A 21,338-nucleotide genomic window follows, 5' to 3' on the forward strand; every position below is an offset into this window, starting at 1 on the left:
GTTTACATCTCCGAGCGTTCAACATGGTCGAGCGTGCTCTACATCGTCAAGCGTGCTCTACATGGTCAAGCCTCAAGCGTCTCTCACAACACTCAAGTCCCCTGTTTTATCCCTTTCTCGTTTCCCTCTTTCACTCGACGAGGGAATACACTGTAGTTCTTTTAGCCAATCAGCATCTTGGATCAGGTGGCCATATCCCGCACGTGATGTGTCGTCGTTTCCCGCCGGGCTCCGCCTCCAATCTTGTTAGGTCGCCCCCGAACACAGGCAGCGGCTGACACCTTGGGAACCGAACGTTGATGTCGTTCCCCCGGGATTGCCAGACACTGGCCCCTTTCAAGATTCGCCTCTCCATAGCGGTCAGTTCGCGGAATCAGGGAGGGCGGTGGCTGTCTCGAAAGGGCGCCAGTTTGGCGCGTCGCAATCGACGCCGGACCTCGTCGTGGTTCGGGTGGCGCTGGTAATTCACGGAACCGCACCAAAGGGCGACGCTGCCGTTTAGCGACGCATGAGGTAGCCTGGAGACCAACTGCTAATCCCTCAGTCCCAGGTGACAATTCTCGGCCGCGAGAAAGGGCGCCAGGATGGCGCGTCTGAGTCAGCGCAGGCCTCCTTTGTCCCGAGGGACCGCCAGACACAACAGCGCCAACGAGGAATCTGCCTAACTATTGTCTGTCATGGAAGTGGAAGAAGAAATGGCTTTTATACTTCTACCTACTTGTTTTCTAGAAATGGACAATGAATAAACGGAAGACAAGAAAACCTCAGAAACGGCGGTGGTGGGTTCGCCTGGCTTTGCAAAAAGCGCGAGAAGTTGGGTCACGCGACTCCGTTGGCTTCGTTGCCGCGCCTCCGGTCGCGCGACGTTGAATACTATCGCGAGTATTGCTGACAGTACGTTTTAGTACTTCTCTTGTCGTAGAGCAAGGGGTGGTTCTTGATCGCGTCGATCAGCATTGCAGCCTACACTTTTGGTGCCATGTTCAATGTTACGACCTGAAGTTTACATGCTAGTGTAGCTTCCGGTCGAGCAGAACGACTTTCCGCCACGTTTCCGCTTCGCCATGGCGAAAAAATCGGTCCGAGACCAATTTGGCTCGCCGCCTGTTTTTCTGCCTGTTTTGCCGCCTAGGCGGGCGGATTTTTGCAAGATTTTGCCGCTTCCGCCAGCTTCGAGACCAAGTTCCTACGCGAACGCGGCCTAACCGGCACCTGAAGGGAAGCGGTGGAAATGTATACCGGAAATTTCGACCACCTGGAGACTTTAACGTGCACCTAAATCTAAGTAAACGGGCCTCGAGCATTTTCGCCTTCATCTAAAATGCGGCTGCCGCATTTGTTTTGTTGCTTCATTTGTTGCGCATTTGTTGTTTCAGAATGCGGCCGCCACATTCGCGCCCAAAACCTCACAGAGTGTCAAGGCCTTGACAAACACCGTGACAGTTTTTTTCCATATGCAGACATGATTCGCTGTAAATTACCAACCCAAACGGAAGCGCCCAGGAACGAAAGTGTGAAAGTAGCACCGGTTTCTTGAAATATGTCAGCGCGAAGCGACGAGAGCAAAGGGTGGGTTAGTGGGGGGGGGGGGGGGGGCAAAAAATTTTGGGGGGGGGGGGGTTTGAACCCCCCCAACCCCCCCCCCCCCCCTTGGCTACGCCACTGGCTCAGATGCTTTGGCTTTGCACTTATTACAAGTTGTGCATTCAAGTAGTTGTTCAGAAGACCGAGAAGAGCTTTGCGCTGGTTTAACGGGGCGAACTGAAGCATCGTCGCAAAATTCCTTAGCATGACTCACTGTTTCTTCGTACTGATTAGCAATTGTTATAGCTCGCGAGAGCGTCAGTGATGAGCCCTCAAAAAGTAACCGCTCACGTAAATGATGATTCGTCGTTTTCGAGACAAACTGATCACGTAGCATCTCATCAGCGAGGCTTCCAAAATTACAGTATGCAATGAGGATTTGTAAAGCAGAGACGTATTCTTCCGCTGTCTCACTTGCATGCTGAGCACGGCGACTGAACCGTTGTCGAGCCACGATGACGTTGACTGAACGCTTGAAATGATCCGAAAACAGGGCGATTGCAGAGTCATACGCGTCATTCGTCGACCCGGTGTCACCTGTGCTCGAAGGACTAGTAGCGAGAGCAGAGCCAGACTGCAAGTCCGCTGGCTTCAGTGTAGAGAAGATCCGCTGCCCCTCCATACCAAGACATGTGAGCAGGATAGCTTTTCGGCGTTCGGCTGGAAGCTCTGAAGCTCCAGAAGCCACCATGTACGCCTGAAAGGCCTGCTTCCACTGGTCCCATGGGACAGTTGGATGACCAGGCGAAGGCAGGAAAGGCGGTGGCGGTTGCAATCCCGGAATGCTCATTGTGGTGATGCAGCAGAAATCACCAGGACTCTTGCTCTTGCATGGGTTGCAATCTCGTCACCAATATGTTGTATTTAGAACACAGAGGAACGATGCATCCGATGCCTGAACATCATCTTCTTTATTTCATGTTCCCCCGCAACCATGCTCATCTTCTTTCCTATACAACAGAGGCATTGCGTAATCAAGGAGTACAGGAGGCATACGTGAATATCTTAGCAAACATCTACAAGGATTCCACAGCTACCTTGGTTCTCCACAAGAAAAAAATTTAAGAGTTATCTATCAAGAAAGGGGTCAGGCAAGGATACACAATGAAGTATTCAAGCTCTTAGATTGGGAAGGCTTAGGAGTGAGGATCAACGGCGAATATCTCAGCAACCTTCGGTTTGCAGATGACATTGTCCTATTCAGCAACAATGGAGACGAATTACAGCAAATGATTGAGGACCTTAATCGAGAAAGTGTAAGAATTGGGCTGACGATGAATATGCAGAAGACAAAGATAATGTTCAGTAGCCTGGCAAGGGAACAAGAATTCAGGATCACCAGTGAGCCTCTAGAGTCTGTAAAGGAGTACGTTTATTTAGGTCAATTACTCACAGGGGACCCTGATCACGAGAAAGAAATTCACAGAAGAATAAAATTGGGTTGGACTGCATATGGCAGGCATTGCCAAATCCTGACTGGGAGCTTACCACTGTCGTTGAAAAGAAAAGTGTACAATCATTGCATTCTACCGGTGTTAACATATGGGACAGAAACTTGGAGGTTAACAAAGAAGCTCGAGAACAAGTTAAGGACCGCACAAAGAGCGATGCAATGAAAAATCTTAAGACTAACGTTAAGAGACAGGAAGATAGCAGTGTGGATTAGAGAACAAACGGGGATAGCCGATATTCTATTTGACAATAAGCGGAAGAAATGGAGCTGGGCAGGCCATGTAATGCGTAGGATGGATAACCGGTGGACCATTAGGGTTACAGAATGGATACCAAGAGAAGGAAAGCGCAGTCGAGGTCCGCATAAAACCAGATGGGATGATGAAGTGAGGAAATTTTGAGGCGCAAGTTGGAATCAGCTAGCGCAAGACAGGGGTAACTGGAGATCACAGGGAGAAGCCTGCGTCCTGCAGTGGACATGGATAGGCTGATGATATATATATATATATATATATATATATATATATATATATATATATATATGCACAGCACACGCGCCGCGATGGATAACCCAAGCTAGCGCTAAGGCTGAATTTCACGAAACCTCCAATCCATGTTCAGTAATCATATAGACATCAATTGCGACTTCCTTTAGGAGCAGACGTGGGTTTTCGGCTTGGGCGAAGGCACCGCTTATGCGCAAGCCACGAGCAATATACAAGCATCATTTCTCCAAAAGCTGACGCTGAGCACGGGTAGCGCGAAGACCTAGTTGCGCTGACACGACGACTTCGCTGCAGCCTAATTGCGAATACTGCATATGCGGTGAGGGTAGCTATATGGGCTTGTTGATGGGTCATCTTGCAATTTGTTGTAGCGCGGGCAGAACGAAAGGCACATAAAAGGCACACGAGACAACACACAGCGCTGAACAACAAGCTGCGAACAGCCGAGAACGTTCGCCATGACCCCCAGGGATTTATACTAAGCACCCCCCCCCCCCCCCAAGAGGATCCCGACGCCCCCAAAAAAATTATTCCTTGCCAAACCCATCCCCCCTCCCTCCCCTCTTACAGACAGGCACTCATCCTGGAAAAAAATTACGCTGATTCCATTCTGGTAATCGCTTTAAGAAATCTTTACTCTTTGCGCAGGCGGATGCTACGTGGCCCTATTTTTGAGGCCCAAATTTGATATTCAGCGCGCAGAAACCACGTCGAGTATTGTAGAATGTAGATACGTGCGAGGTGACTCGGTGCAACTGTATAGTTTGTGTAGTCCCAGTTTATTTGTTTTTTAATTATTAGTTCGTGAATTCGGCAGCCACGGTTGACCTAGTAGCTTATTTGTAGCGGACATGATGCGCCTATACACTTTTTGGTCTTAGTTGTTATATTTTAATTGTGTTGTTTAAGGTTAGGTGAAAGGCTGTTCCACGTCTATTGTGCATAGTTTCTTTTTTCGTGTGTATTGTTCTTAGTTTTTAAAACGTCTGTATTTTGTTCTATCAAGACTTGTAGAATAAGAAGTTGCTTCACTTTGTTCTGCATATTAAAAAAATGTCGCAGTTTCGCGCGACAGGCGAAGCATCAATTGTGATAGCAAATTAGTAGAGTAGCAAATAATTCGGAGTAGGGATAGTAGTTTTATCGGCTGCATAAATTTAGACACATTCGCTTACTAACTGAATTAGCAAGCATGGTGTCAGCGCGCACAAGCAAACATGAATAGATCACACTGAATGACCGCAGACAACGACTGTCAAAACTCTGGCAGCGAGCGCAGCCGCCGAAGCGGGCGAAGGTTCGTGCGGTCTATCGCTGCAACGGACACAGAGCGGCGAATGCACAGCGCATACAAAGGTCAGAGCCGTGTGGAGTTAACAGACGGTGCGGGCAACCACCACAGCCGCGGGAAAAGTACGAGCGCAGTTGTTGGTAGAGTAGAAGCTGCGCCCACCCCCTCCCTTCCACGCTGCCTTCCCGCTTTCTTGCTTTCGCATGGGATATTGAGTGGCAAGTTCCCCTTACGCCCGGTTGCAAGATACGCCTTTGGTGCCGGAGCACAGCGTCGCCCCGCTTTCCTCCCTCCCATACCCCCACGGCCTTTCGCGCGACGGTAGCGTTGGCTTTCCGCCGTGCGTTCGCTCTTCGTCATAGCGCGCGTCCCCCGCGCGCTTTCGCTCGCTCATACGGCGCGGCGACGATATAATCGCCCTTGGACTTTATACGGAACCTCACGGTGTCGGCAACGACGACGAAGACGGCAGAAATCCGGTTGAAGTCTCCATATAATTGCTATCGCAATTAAAGAATAAACATTGTGCAATCAAATCAAAACTCTAAACGCTGTCCCTTATGTTCTTGCAATTTTCAAACATGGTGACAGAATGCCATGGGTGTTTAAATATAGTATTGAATTTTTTATCCCGCAAAACGAGGCACACATTCTCGCCTTCTATACAGTGTTCTTTCGTGCCCATCTGTCTGTGCCCGCCTGTCTCCACCTTCGTTGTAGTATTTTTTGCGCAAGAACATCAGCTCGACATGCACCAACAAGGACGAACTCCCTAGTAACCTGTGGTTTAATAGGCTTGCTTAGAATGTTGATGCCATTGTATAAGGATCGACTGCGCCATTGTCTATGATCGACTGTGCCAATTTGGCGCAGTTAAGAGGCTTGAAAATATCCAAGCATGCTACAGAAGGACGCTAATAATAACCGTTGTGCCACATTATCAAGCAAGTCACACTATTTTTGTATTTTAACAAGGCGCATAATGTAACGGGACGCATAAACGCAGCGATATTTTCCAATTAGCTTACGTCTACTCTGCGTGCTCAACATATAAATCATGATATATCACAAATCATGAACTTTAGCAATCACGTTGCGTTGCTCTCAGGGAGCCAACACTTTGAGGAAAGCGCCGCTCCAATAGCGTATCTCGAAATCCTACAGGGTTTAAGAGGGAGCTTTAGCTTCGAGGCTTCTGTCTAAATAGATGGGAGTGGACAAATCGGTTTATCGGCAGCAGATGCACCACATCTTATGCTGTTTCTTATATTTTTTGTATATATGTGAAAATTAAGTGGCGTATATTTTTATTTCGACAGTTGGGTAAAAATTGTTGAATATCGCTAAATTTAAAATATGAGAGCATCAAGCTTACATTTTTAGGCAATGAAAAAATTCGCAGTTCCGCCCGAACGGCGAAGCATCGATTGCGATATCAAATTAATGGACAGTTATACGAAGTCCGGATAGCAGTTTTATCGGTCACATAAACTTGTGAACATAGACATACTAATTCAATGAACAAGCATGGTGTTAGGCGCACACAAGCAAATACGAACATATGTCACTCGATGACCGCGGACACTCGCTGTCAGAACGTTGGAGTGAGGAAGCGCGGCGGCGAGCTAATTGACTTTCGTGCTTCGTCTCGCATCAACGCGAACTCACCAAAACACATCGCACGGCGGGCTGTGTCCCCAATGTAGACGGTTTTCAAGATACAGCGGCCCGCCGGCGCCGCCCAAAATAGGACGCCCCCCCCCCCCCCCCTCCCTATCCGCCTACCGGAGCCTTGCTCCCGCGCGGGCCGCTGTATCTTCAAAGCCATCTGCGTCGGGGACACAGACCGCTGTGCGCTGTGTTTTCGCGGCCGCGCGGACTAGAACGCGCCCTCCCCTCCTCCCTAGCCTCCCCCCAGAGCGTTGCGCGCGACGGAAGACGGCGTGCTTCCTTCCCGCTTTGCTCCCTTGCGTGTGCGAGATTCAGGCGCGATTACCGGCTCACCCTCGCACGCTTTCACTCGTACATACAGCGTACGGCGCGCGGCGACGATTTTATCGCCGTTGGACTTTATACTGAACCTCGCGGCGACAGTGACGGCAGAAATGGGCCTGGAGTGCCTATAGAATTTCTATCGCAATAAAATTATACCAGTAGTGTAGACTGCAATTAATAATGTATTTTGGCTGAGTGAAATCGATGTAATATAGGGGGTTCTAACATATTGACACGTATACATGTTTATCTTTCACCGGTGGCCACTTTCCACCGGCTAACAAGTGTTAAACGTTATCGCTCGGCGCAGGACGCGCCTGCATCGGAAGCTTCTCGAACGTTATCGATGCTTCTATCCTTCGTCTGTGGTCACCGACACTCATGTAATCTGATCGTATGAGCGACGCGAATTGTCTAGAACTTTCTGGAAGACACGCGGGCATCAGGGATTAATCTGGAACCTTCGGTGACTCAGGTATAAAAGCCGACGCGTTTCGCCGCTGATCAGATTTTCGACGACCGCCGACTGTGACCGCCGCTTTCGTTGTGCTTTGAGTGTAGCTTGCTTTTGTGGGCACAGGTTCACCCAATAAAGAATCAGTTTCGTCATACACAGTTTTACGACTGTTTCCTTCAGCGTCACAGCTACGTGACATCTGGTGGAGGTGCTTTTGTGTCCATGCAGCGGACGCCCCCGAAAAGCCGTGATCCAAGCCCGAACCCCGAAGAGATTACCAACGTTGTCCCGGAGCATCGAGCTAGCCTCAGGCTACAAAACCAACCCCCGGAGTACGGACTTCTTCCCGAGAAGACGAAGAGGACAAAAGTCACGACCTCGGCAGCAGCTACCATGACAGCCCCTGCGCCAACATCTGCAATCATGATGCAACAACCCAGGGAGCCGCCGACTTTCCGCGGTTCACCAGGTGAAGACCCCGAAAGCTGGCTGGAGGCATACGACCGGGTCGCTACGTACAACAAGTGGGACTGCGACGAGAAACTACGCCATGTTTACTTCTCGCTCGAAGACGGCGCCAGAACCTGGTTCGAGAATAGGGAGCGTGCACTAACAACCTGGGACCTCTTCCGAGCCGCATTCCTGGACACCTTCACTAGCGTCGTCCGAAAAGAAATAGCTGCAGCCTTGCTGGAAAACCGTGTACAGCTTCCGAATGAGAGCATCGGTATGTACACTGAAGAAATGACTCGATTTTTCCGGCACGCCGACCCCGCTATGCCAGAAGACAAGAAAGTTCGCATACTCATGCGGGGAGTTAAGCAGGAGCTATTCGCCGGACTTGTGCGGAATCCACCAACGACAGTCCAAGACGTTCTCTCGGCGGCTACGACGATCGAGAAAGCACTGGACATGCGCAACCGGCAATACAATCGCCCTTCGACGCCACAGTACGCCGAAGTCCAAGGACTCTCCCACGACCTACGAGACACCATCAGGGCGATAGTACGCGAAGAGCTGCAGAAGTTGCTACCATCGTCGCAGCCTCAAGTTGCTTCCATCGCCGATAGCGTGCGGGAGGAAATCCAGCAATCGCTAGGACTTCCCGAATCACCGCAACCCCAGCCGGAAGCGATGACCTACGCCGCCGTCGCCCGTCGTCAAGGCCCCCTCCGCGCTCGCGCCAGGGCCCCGTAACGCCGCAGTTCCGTCGTCCACCGCCGCCAGCACGCCCGCCAGTCGCCCAGCGCAGTTACCAAAGGAAGACGGACATTTGGCGCGCCCCCGACCACCGCCTGCTCTGCTATCACTGCGGGGAAGCCGGCCATGTCTACCGCCGATGCCCATACCGCGAGATGGGCCTACGAGGGTTCGCCGTCAACGCGCCACGTCCACAGGTTGGCGAGCGACCACGCGACATCGCTGAATACCTCGCCGGAGCCCAGTGGCAACCACGACGACCCTCACGCTCGCCGTCACCAGGACGTTACCTATCGCCGCAGCGTCGACCATACACTGGCCCAGCCCGGGGCCGGTCCGTGAGCCCCTATCCGGGAAACTAAAGGCAGCAACCGATGGAGGTGCGGTCGCTGTACGACGCAATTCCGAAGATCCTCCGCCGCCGACGAAGAAGATTCGCGAATCTTCACGACGAGATATCAGCACGCCGCATGGAAAGAGCCTTCACGACAACACTTCGCCGCCGAAAGAAGACCTACCGACGCGACGTAGCAGCAGCGGAGCAAGCCGACGCAGCCGTGATCCGATGCCACGACTTAACCGCAACGCCAGACGACGGTCTACCGACTTAGACGTGCTAATCGATGGTCATAACGTCACCGCTCTCGTCGACACTGGAGCCGACTATTCCGTCGTCAGTGGCCCGTTTGCCGCCAAGTTGAGAGGAACGCGGGTGGCGCTCGAAGACGGCGGACGCTCTCCGCATCGGCTCCGTCAATGATCACCTATTATTGCGGTGCTTCACGCCATTGTCCCAAAATTCTGGACTCATCGTCACCGCCAAGTTCTCTGCTCCACCCGGATACCATCCGCGCCCAGGTGGGCCCATTTTTCGGCAACTTCTGCGTGTTTGATCTCCGCGACGGCTCCCCGCCGGGGGGGGGGGGGGGGGGGGGGGGGGGGAACGCGGTTGGCGTTTGCCTCTTGCGTGGTGTAGTGCATCGGCTCCGTCAATTACTGACGAACGCCACGGTCAATTTCGTGCAACCCCATCAATTTTGCTTCCATCGGACTCCTAAAGCTGCCCGGCACCCGCGGACACCAATCTCATCCAGGTGGGCCCATTTTTGGCAAAGTTAGAGCGATTTTCCATTCCGACCTCGCGTTGCCGACGCTGAGCCTAACGGCTACGTCGGCGCGCGGGTGAGAACGGACCGGTCTTGCAAGATGACGGATCTCTCTGCTCAACGCGGTTACGATCCCGACGCCATGGCGTGGGCGACGATCCCGGTCCTCGAGGGACAGCAATCTGCGGCTGCGGACCCCATCCGCAACGAAGAACTCTTTCGCATGGTTGAGCGCCGCTCCCAGCGCAAAGCTATGAAAATGGCTCCATCGGCCCCGCCCGCCGGCAAGGCACCTTCAACTCAGACAGGATCCGCCACGCGTGCGGCACAAGGATCCGGCGCGAAGCGCAGCAAGCCTACAACGACGTGGAAGCCTAAGCCTCTGCCTCGACCACACCCAGAAGACTTTGTCGTCATCATCAAGCCTCGTGAGCCAGTGGCGCTACGAGACGTCTTTCAACGTGGCGCGCTCGGCGCCGCCTTCGTCACTCTCGTCGGAGTACAAAAGGCGGCGACGCTCAACCTGCTTCTCTCGCCGGAGCAGAACCTCATCATCGCTAGCACGCGGGAGGCCCAAACGGCGGACCAGCTGCTCGGCGACTTCGAGCTACAAACTGACAAAGGCAAGATGGCCGCCCACGGCCACCTGAAGCAACATGGCGAGGACGTCTGCTACGGCGTGGTCACGGTCGCCAACCACGAGACGACCGACACCCTACGCCAGGCTCTGCAGTGGCGCGCAGGCGAACTCTTGGATATACGAAAATTCGGCACATCGAACAAGGCACGACTCACCTTTGCTGGCAGAGTCAAGCCTCGCTACATTCATTACAACTCGGAAATCACCTTCGTTCAACCCTATTACCGGACCATTCCGGCCTGCGGACTGTGTGGCACCGTTGGACACCGGGCTGATTCCTGTCCCAACCCAGCCAATGCAAAGTGCGGCCTGTGTGGACAGCAGGCGGAGCTAGTGGAGGGGGTGCGGACCCCTCACGAGTGCAACCCAAAGTGCGCGGTCTGTGGAGGAAGCCATGCCACCAACTCGCGCGAATGTACAGCCAAATACAGACAACCCAAGATGACCACCCCTCAGCAGAGCGGCCTCCCCAAGTCGGGGAAGAAGACTCGTCATCATGCGGCGTTCTCGCACGGCGGATCACGCTACGTCGACGTCACAACGCAGCAGGCGCCACCACGTGGAGGTGACGTCAAGGGACAAGCGGCGCAGCAGCAGCCACCACACGACGGCAAGGGGAACCGCGGCCAGCAGCAACAACAGCGAAAGGATGCGGGAGCCGGTGCCTGGGCGAACGCAGTGAAATATGGCAAACAGGTGAGAGGTCCCGGTAGGGCAGCCTCCCTCCCTCTCTTACTCTAATTGTTGAGGAGATCCGTAAGCACACGGAGCCTCTCCGCGCTAAAATTGCGAGCCTTGAGGCTCAACTCTCTAACCCACCGTCTGCTCCTACCTCCCCCTCCGCCTCCAATGCGGAGTCCATGGATAGTGAGAGTACGCTGCCGAAGCCGTCGGGCCATGATTCTTTTGAGACTATGGAGGCGCGCCTCAGCGCAAAAATGGAGCTCCTGATCGGCACCGCGATGGCCCAGATAGCTCGCGAAAATTGATGAGCTGATCACAAGTAAAGTTAATCAAGCTGTCGCTGCGCAACTCCGCACTCTGCGCAAAGCGGGTCCCCTTAGGGACGTATCCGGCCGCCCCTCCAAATTTTCGCGTCGCATTGTAGACATTGACGATGACGAAGACTGCACCCTGGCAGGCCTAGATGCCAAAACTCTAGTCCTGCCTACTGGCTCTGGGGCAGCTCCACTCACTCTTAACGCCCAACCTAACCATGGCGGGAACCCCTAAAGTTAGGCGTTCTGCCCCCTCCAAATCGGCGTCCCCCATCATCATAACCCAGTGGAACTGTCGGGGCCTCCGCTCTCGCACCAAGAGAGCGGACCTCCGACTTTTCCTCTCAACCTTCGAGCATCTGCCCGCGGTGGTTGCCCTCCAAGAGCCAGGGAAGGGCGCCACCCTTACGAACTATTCGACGTTCCAGCAGGACCCCTCGTCTTGTCTATGCGTTCATCGAAATTACACAGCTAACAAGGTCGATCTTGACCTCCAAACCGACTATTCCTACGTAATGGTGGCTCTCCTCCCGCTCCGCAAACAGGACCCATCCATTCACATCCTCAATGCATACTGCTCTCCGAAACTCCAAAACGTCTCATTCGCGGACCTCTTCAGTCGTGCGCTGAGAGTTGCGGGCCGGGACCCCCTCCTGATTGTGGGCGACTTCAACGCCCCCAGTCTGGTCTGGGGGTACCGCCGTGAAGAGAAGCGTGGCCGCAAGTTGGCGGAGCTTACGTCCACGCTGGGCCTCACTCTTCACACTGACCCTGTCCACCCAACTCGGATTGGCAACTCCGTGACCAGGGACACCTGTCCGGATTTGACCTTCACACGCAACATTCAGTTCGCCGACTGGGTCAATACTGAGGAAACCCTCGGTAGCGACCATTGTCCTCATCAACACAACCATTCGCAGCACGCCCCATGGCACGACCCTTCAAACAAGCCCACATCCCAGATTGGACGAAATTCAGACAAAATTGGCAGGACACTGTTCCCATACACACGCACGGCTACTAGGCCTGGTCCCAGCAATTGGTTTCTAGCTTGCGTTCTACGGAAACACACATCAAACTTTCAGAGGCGGTCTCGGATGTGGATAACCACCTCCTCCACCTTTGGGAAGCCCGGCACAGCCTCGTCCGCCGATGGAGCCATCAGAAACACAATAGGCAACTAAAATCTCGCATAGCAGAGCTTACCCGGAAGGCGGCAGAGTATGCGGCCCAGCTCGCCGACTCGAACTGGGTTAGCCGCTGCAATACGGCTGCGCGACAAATGTCCAGCCGAAACACATGGCGTCTCTTTCGCGCCCTCATTGACCCCACACAAACCCGCACTGAAACGCAGAAACACTTGCAGCGCGCCATCCACGGCTTTGCTGGTAACACAACTCAGCTAGCACACAAGCTCAGGGACCAATACCTGTGCCCTACCCAGGATACCCGAGGGACGGCATACTCATATGCAGGCTCTGAGAATGCCGAGCTGGATCAACCTTTCCAGCTTTATGACCTGAAGGCAGCCCTGGCCAAAATGAAACGTGGCACTGCACCCGGACGGGACAAAATTACAGTCAAGCTCCTGGCAAACCTACCAGACTCGACTTACAATTCACTGTTGGCATACTTCAATTCTATCTGGCTGGGAGAAGTGCCCATCCCTATCGATTGGAAGACAGCACTTGTCACCTTTATTCCTAAACCTGGCAAAGCCGTAAATCCGGACAACCTCCGCCCCATATCTCTCACCTCTTGTGTGGGCAAGTTAATGGAGACGATGGTGCGGGACCGGTTGTCTACTTTCATGGAAGACCATAACACATTTGCGGACACCATGTTCGGGTTTCGCCCCCACAGATCCGCACAGGATGTCCTCCTCCAACTTAATCGGGAAGTCCTAGACCCCATCGAATGCCCCCATAACGACAAGGTGGTTCTGGCCTTGGACCTTAATGGAGCATTCGACAACGTCACTCATGAAATCATCCTAATTCATCTCTCTCAAACCAACTGCGGGCGTAACGCTTTTCAGTACGTCTTACAATTTCTAACACAGAGACACGCATACTTGCACATACAGGACACCGAACATGGCCCATACACTCTAGGGTCCAGAGGTACACCACAGGGCGCTGTCCTCTCCCCCCTATTGTTCAATCTGGCCATGAAGAACTTGCCTGCCCAGCTGGAGGCTGTCCCGGGGGTGCAACACGCACTCTACGCGGACGACATCACCATCTGGGCCACGCAAGGCTCTTTGGGAGACATGCAGGCCAACCTGCAGCAAGCGGCGACCATAGTGGACCGATATGCTCACGCTTGTGGCCTCCAATGTTCCCCCCAAAAGTCTGAATTCGTGCATCTCCGCCCCTCGCCCAAATGCACGTCCAAAATTGCTCTCTCTCTAGAGTATGGTCGAATCCCTGAACAACACGAAATTAGAGTCCTCGGACTTTTCATCAACCAACACCGCCGGTCCGACACAACACTAGGGAAGCTGCGGAAGGTGGGGGACCAGGTGGGCCGCATGGTCCGCCGGGTTTCCAACAAGCGCGGGGGTCTCAGATGCAAAGATGCCTTGCGGCTGGCTAATGCATTTGTGACTAGTCGAATTTTGTATTCGACTCCATACCTCCATCTCCGCAAGCATGAGGAGGACGCCCTTGAGGTCATCCTCCGAAAGATGATTAAGCGGGCCCTTGATCTCCCGGTCAGCACCTCTAACCAGCGCCTTCTGGGCCTGGGGATGGTGAATACGTATCGGGAGCTCAAGGAAGCTCATCTTACCAACCAAATCACACGTCTTTCTCAGACACTGTCGGGTCGCCGCCTCCTTGCCCGACTACACCTCCAACCTCTCAGACAGATGGAAGAGCGCGTACGTACGCCACAAGAATGGCGCTATGCCCTGCACGTGCGCCCTCTTCCCCGGAACATGGCATGCACACACCATGATGGCAGACGCCTGGCTCGGGCGGAGGCCCTGGCGCGCCATTATGATTCCAAACCCGGCGTTTTCTACGTGGATGCCACCGGCCCACACCATGGGGGATGGTTTACGGCCGCGGTGGTCCACGAAGGCAAAACAGTTAACGGCCTTAGCTTTCGCGCTAGAGACATAATATATGCGGAGGAAGTCGCCATCGCGTTGGCTGCATCCGATTCTCGCTCTCAAACCATCATTACCGACTCGCGAGGGGCCTGTCGGAACTACGAACAGGGTCAGATACCATTCCTGGCCTATCGCGTCCTTCAATCTAGCTGCCGAACCGGGGACCCCGACCCCCGATACGTCGTTTGGGCTCCTGCTCACATGGGACTAGAGGGAAATGAGGCAGCGGATGCTGCCGCCCGCGCGCTTTCTCACCGGGCTCCTTATTTCTCTGACCCCGCCGATCAGGACTCCACCCCAATCCCAATCTACTCGTATACAGAAATTACAGCTTATTATCAATCCGGCCACGAACTCTACCCCCGCCCGTGTAGAGGCCTCAAAAAGGAGGAGGAGCGTCTCCTGCTCCGTCTCTTCACGAACACTATGCTGTGCCCGGCGGCTCTTAAACATTTCGATCCGGCCTTTACTGGAGCTTGCCCGCACTGTGCGGAGAAGTCTTCGGACCTCTACCACATGGTGTGGGCTTGCCCATCCAACCCTGCCTTTTCCCCCTTACCCAACCCTACCCGGGAGGACTGGGAGGCTGCCCTGCTTGGCTGCTCAGACCTACGGGCCCAAAAGGTCCTGGTTAAGCGCGCCCAGGCGGCGGCTACTGCCACTGGGGTCCCGTACTAGGGACTCCACCTAGTGTTTGTAAGGGGCGGCCTCTTCAGGGTCGTCCCGAGCATACCTCCTCGTACGTTTTGTCGTACAAATAAAAGTTTTTCACCACCACCACCACCACCACCACCACCAAGTTGAAGAAGGTGAAAACACCCTGGCAAGGACCCGATATCCGGACAGCGGGAGGCCACCTAATAACGCCGACTGTAATCTGCACAGCGCGAGTGACGGTAAACAACCGCACTTACCCGGCGAGCTTCGTAATCCTGCAGCACTGCTCCAGGGATGTCATCCTAGGCATGGACTTTCTAAATCAACACGGTGCAGTCATCGACTTAAGGTCCCAGTCGATAACGCTTTCAACGCACAACGCGATACCACCGGATACAAGCATAAGTTACCATGCCTTGAATGTGCTTGAAGAACAAGTCACCGTTCCGCCTCGCTCCAGCGTAATGATTTCCGTCGGTACCGAAGTGCCTGCAGACACGGAGGGCGTCATTGAGGGCGATCATCACTTACTGCTCGACCGTGAAATTTGCGTCGCTAGAGGCATAGCTGAGCTACGTGCAGGGAAAGCAAGGGTGATGCTCACGAACTTCAGCCCCGAATACAAGCACATTAACAAAGGCACCACGGTCGCCTACATCGACGAAATAGTACAAGCCAGCAGTGCTTTCGCCTTCACGGATTCCAGTGCACCTACAACGACGACTATAGTACCTCAACCAACTTTCGACGTCAATCAGAACCTTCCCAGGCATAAGAAAGAACAACTAAAAGCTCTGCTCCTGCAATACAAGGACTGCTTCTCGTCGTCGTCAAAAGTTCGACAAACCCCTGTCGCCAAGCACCGCATCATAACCGACGAAAATGTTCGTCCACTCCGTCAGAGCCCGTACCGAGTTTCGGCGCGCGAACGCGAGGCCATAAGGCAACAAGTCGACGAAATGCTACGCGACAACATCATCCAGCCGTCCAAGAGTCCGTGGGCGTCCCCCGTGGTGTTAGTGAAGAAGAAGGATGTAACCCTACGTTTCTGCGTCGATTATCGTCGCCTCAACAAGATCACGAAGAAGGACGTATACCCCCTCCCACGGATTGACGACGCCTTGGATCGACTCTACAACGCAAAGTATTTTTCGTCGATGGACCTCAAAACCGGCTACTGGCAAATCGAAGTCGACGAGAAGGACCGGGAGAAAACTGCCTTTATAACACCAGACGGACTGTTCGAGTTCAAGGTCATGCCGTTTGGTCTTTGCTCGGCACCTGCGACTTTCCAACGCGTCATGGATACAGTACTGGCAGACTTGAAGTGGCAGACTTGCCTCGTCTATTTGGACGATGTCGTTGTGTTTGCCTCAAGCTTCGAAGAACACCTGCGGCGCCTTGAAACAGTTCTTCAAGCAATCAAAACCTCCGGACTCACGTTGAAGCCCGAAAAGTGCCGCTTCGCATATGAGGAGCTCTTGTTTTTGGGCCACGTCATCAGCAAGTCTGGAGTGCGCCCCGACCCTCAGAAAACTGCGGCCATCTCCAAATTTCCTCCGCCCGCTGACAAGAAGGCAGTGCGTAGATTTCTTGGACTATGCGCCTATTACAGGCGCTTCGTCAAGAATTTTTCACGGATCGCTGAGCCACTGACGTATCTCACGAAGGCCGACGTCGAGTTCAAGTGGGAGACTCCGCAAGTCGAAGCATTCGAAGAACTGAAGCGACGCCTGCAATCGCCGCCAATACTTGCGCATTTCGACGAAAACGCCGATACCGAAGTCCACACCGACGCAAGCAGCGTAGGACTCGGCGCCGTGCTTGTGCAGAGGACTGACGGACTAGAAAGGGTTGTAAGTTGCGCTAGCCGGTCGCTATCGAAGGCGGAAGCAAATTATTCCACAACAGAAAAGGAGTGCCTCGCCATCATCTGGGCTGCATCAAAGTTTCGCCCCTACCTCTATGGCAGGCCCTTTAAAGTTGTGAGCGACCACCACGCCTTGTGTTGGCTAGCTAACTTGAAGGATCCTTCAGGTCGCCTCGCACGATGGAGCCTGAGACTTCAAGCATTCGACATCACCGTCGTTTACAAGTCCGGGCGAAAGCACTCTGACGCCGATTGTATGTCTCGCGCCCCCGTGGAACCGCCGCCACAAGACGACCAGGATGAGGACACTTTCTTGGGACCCATCAGTGCCGACGAATTCGCCGAACAACAGCGAGCCGACCCGGAACTAAGGAGCCTTGTAGACTACCTGGAAGGCAAGACCGTCATTGTGCCGAAGGTGTTCAGGCGAGGATTGGCGTCGTTTTTCTTGCAAAACGACATTCTCCTAAAGAAGAACTTCTCGCCTCTCCGAGCCAACTACCTCCTCATGGTACCCTCAGCATTGCGTCTAGAGGTTCTGCAAGCTCTCCATGACGACCCAACGGCTGGACATCTCGGTTTTTCCCACACTCTCGCGAGGATACAAGAAAAATACTACTGGCCTCGCCTCTCTGCCGCCGTCGCCCATTACGTAAGGACATGCCGAGACTGTCAGCGACGCAAAACACCGCCGACAAGGCCAGCCGGACTTCTACAGCCAATAGAGCCACCTCGCCGACCGTTCCAGCAGATCGGGATGGACTTACTGGGGCCTTTTCCGACGTCGACGTCCGGGAATAAATGGATCGTCGTCGCTACGGACTACCTCACCCGCTACGCCGAAACAAAAGCCTTGCCCAAAGGCAGTGCCGCCGAGGTAGCCCGTTTCTTCGTTGAGAACACCCTCCTGCGTCACGGTGCCCCAGAAGTCCTCATCACCGACAGAGGCACGGCCTTTACGGCAGAACTAACTCAAGCCATCCTGCGCTACAGCCAGACAAGCCATCGCCGGACCACCGCCTACCACCCGCAGACGAATGGCCTCACCGAGCGCCTAAATAAGACCATCGCCGACATGCTGGCAATGTACGTCGACGTCGAACACAAGACGTGGGATGCCATCCTTCCGTATGTGACCTTCGCATACAACACGGCCATGCAAGAAACGACGCACATGGCGCCGTTCAACCTGGTCTACGGAAGAAACCCGGCAACGACGCTTGACGCCATGCTACCGGACGTCGCTGACGAAGAAAATCTCGACGTTGCCACTTATTTGCAGCGTGGCGAAGAAGGTCGACAGCTCGCCCGCCTGCGCATCAAGAACCAGCAGAGGACCGACAGCCGACACTACAATCTTCGACGACGCTACGTCGAGTACCAGCCCGGCGACCGTGTTTGGGTCTGGACTCCGATTCGCCGACGAGGACTTAGCGAGAAACTGTTGCGTCGCTATTTCGGACCATATAAGATAATCCGACGTATTGGCGCACTGGACTATGAGGTCGTGCCAGACGGCATTTCGCAATCACAGCGGCGCCGGGCACGACCTGAAGTCCTCCATGTGGTGCGTCTTAAGCCTTTCTACGCCCGCTGACGACGTTAGGTACTTTGTTACTTTGTTATTGTTTTTTTTTGTTTGTTTATTTATTACGCGTGCTTTTGTTTTCGCTTTCGTGTTTGTAGCATCGGGACGATGCTTTTTAAGGGGAGGGTATTGACACGTATACATGTTTATCTTTCACCGGTGGCCGCTTTCCACCGGCGAACAAGTGTTAAACGTTATCGCTCGGCGCAGGACGCGCCTGCATCGGAAGCTTCTCGCACGTTATCGATGCTTCTATCCTTCGTCTGTGGTCACCGACACTCATGTAATCTGATCGTATGAGCGACGCGAATTGTCTAGAACTTTCTGGAAGACACGCGGGCATCAGGGATTAATCTGGAACCTTCGGTGACTCAGGTATAAAAGCTGACGCGTCTCGCCGCTGATCAGATTTTCGACGACCGACGACTGTGACCGCCGCTTTCGTTGTGCTTTGAGTGTAGCTTGCTTTTGTGGGCACAGGTTCGCCCAATAAAGAATCAGTTTCGTCATACACAGTTTTACGACTGTTTCCTTCAGCGTCACAGCTACGTGACAATATACCACTAATTTGTCATTAGGACTTTTGCAAACCTCTAGTAAACATTAAAAACTTTTCACGTAAGCTGCAAAACTTATACACCAAATTTTTCTCTAATGCTCCAACAGATGCAACTTATAGAACTGTGATATCTGTTGTTAGTGCAGAGCTGCAGATCTGTAAATGTCGCGCTTCTGTTTCTTTAGGTGCGAAGCACCTTATGCCCTCGGGCTGTCGGCGTCTCCTGTCGTCGTCGTAGACACGGTATATAAGCAAGCGGCTCGTGCTCGCGCTCGGCACGCGCTCGTGCCACTGCTCCCGCGTTCGTCGTCGTCTGGCTGCGTTGCCGCTCATCATTCCAGCGTAGAACTTCTCTTTTGTCATCGTAATGGGGAGGTCGCGTTTACGGGGTTATGAGCCATTGCTTAAAGGGACACTAAAGAGAAACCGGAAGTTGAGCTTAAATGGTAGATTATCCTTTCACGATCACAGCCATACCATTCTTACTGCAAACAGATGTTTAATAAGCGAGAAAATAGCGAAAAACTGAAGAATAGGTGCTGACGCCCCTTCGAAATTCCCGCACTACGTGATGTGACGTCGGAGATTACAAACGCAGGCCGGTCGCGATTGGTCGAGAGCGATTTATCGCTGTTAATATAATGCAAAATGAAATACACCTTAAACGTACATAAACAGCATTTTCCAACTTTTTAAACCGTTTCAAGCGAGGAAGTACAAATTTAGCACAAAATTAAATAAATAAGAAAAAATGGCATGGCGAAACATGCGGCCGTGATAGTTTCGTAGTTTCGTTTTTGGTCAATGCATCGTCGCGCACGCCTGTTCCGCTCTACGGTGTTTGGTTGCGTGTTGCGTGGCTCTAAAAACGTTGACTTCGCGGGAAACAGCCAGAAAATGCCTCGTGTGTGTAGTGTTGAGGGCTGTATAAATGGCCCAAGGCGCTTGATCAGAAGCAGCGGCAGTGTTGACTCGATTGTGTCCTTTCATGTGGCGTCGCTCGGAGAGCCCCGGCTCCCCGGCGTTCGCAATGGCTCAGTGCTCTGCCGATGATAAAACGGCAAAAGAGCCAGAGAAACCGATGTTGTGCTCTCTGCATTTCTCGCCCTCGGATTATGTGTATAATCTTGCCCTCGGAAAGTATCTTGGCGTGCCCCAGAGGCCAGTCCTTTTCTCGAGCAGCTGTTCCCTCAATGCGGCCTTCATCAAACCTCCTACCGGTGGGGCTGCAGCAGCAAACTGGCGGCTCGGTGAGTGCTGAATGTCATTAAATAAAGCCACGAAATAACCATACCGAGTACGTGCACAACTTTCTACGCTTGTTCTGTCGGGAACACCGTCGCCTGGCGGACCGGACGCTTCGCCTCCCATCGACGAAAACGAAGCTCTGCATTCCGCCGGCGCGGCCGGCGGCTCACCGCCATCGCACGCGGAAACACCTACCGCTCGAGCACAGAGGATCATTTCGCGCTCCATTTCACTGAATATCGCTGAAATGCAGTCCTGCTTTCCTGGCGAGCTCTTCGTGGCAAGGTTCAGCGGCAGCTACGGTATCCATCGCGGCGAACGCAAACGCAGCGACCATGCATGCAGCCATGATGCATCCAGCCCAGCGCCTCGGCCGTTTACGCAAGTGGTGACGTATCATGGCGCATTCTGATTCGCTGAGAGCAATGCAATCTGTGACGACATTGCTTCAGCGCCAAATCTAGGGTGAGAGAAATTGAGGAAGAGATATTTGGTCTTTGTTTACGAATTTCTCCGCTAATAACTCATATTTTTGCACCCAACAAAAACGGCATGCATTCCTGAAGGTCCCTCTTTTATTCCAGCTGAACTTCCTGTTTCTCTTTAGTGTCCCTTTAAGGCAGTATGAGCGCATTAGCGGTGCATCACTGCATGCCTCGCACCTCCCCAGGTTTCATGTTAGTGGAACTGCATTTCGCTCAATGGGTCATTTGACACTTAGGCATAACATGTTATTCACCGCTAAAACCGAGCCTAGGACTTAACTAGTGCTAACTGTAATAACCAATAAATGCCCACACCACCATGGGGTCGTACTCGTGCCAGCCAGCGGCGATATGCACCGAGCCCGACGCCGCATGTTGTTTTACCTTCCAAAACTTCCGGGCCCTAAATGAAAGTTCTCTTTGATACAGTCATTAGAATTTACTTTCTCTCGCAGTTACCAGAAATTTTACTTCAATCGACCTAGGGTTATCTCTTTAAGACATTTCCGGATTTTACATGTATTTGAATAAGCAGCATCGGCACTGTCCCCGAACTGAGGCTTCCTATTAATGTAGGACATTTC

At 53.2% G+C, this 21,338-nt stretch overlaps 1 pseudogene; it reads right to left on the bottom strand.

Annotated features, from left to right (window-relative positions):
- Positions 1 to 12,310: 12,310 nt before the first annotated feature.
- Positions 12,311 to 21,338, bottom strand: part of LOC125945804 (nuclear transcription factor Y subunit beta-like) — a 50,020-nt pseudogene continuing 40,992 nt past the window's right edge.

The sequence above is a fragment of the Dermacentor silvarum genome, chromosome 5 (genome assembly GCF_013339745.2).
Source record: "Dermacentor silvarum isolate Dsil-2018 chromosome 5, BIME_Dsil_1.4, whole genome shotgun sequence".
In the NCBI taxonomy this organism is placed as follows: Eukaryota; Metazoa; Arthropoda; class Arachnida; order Ixodida; family Ixodidae; genus Dermacentor; species Dermacentor silvarum.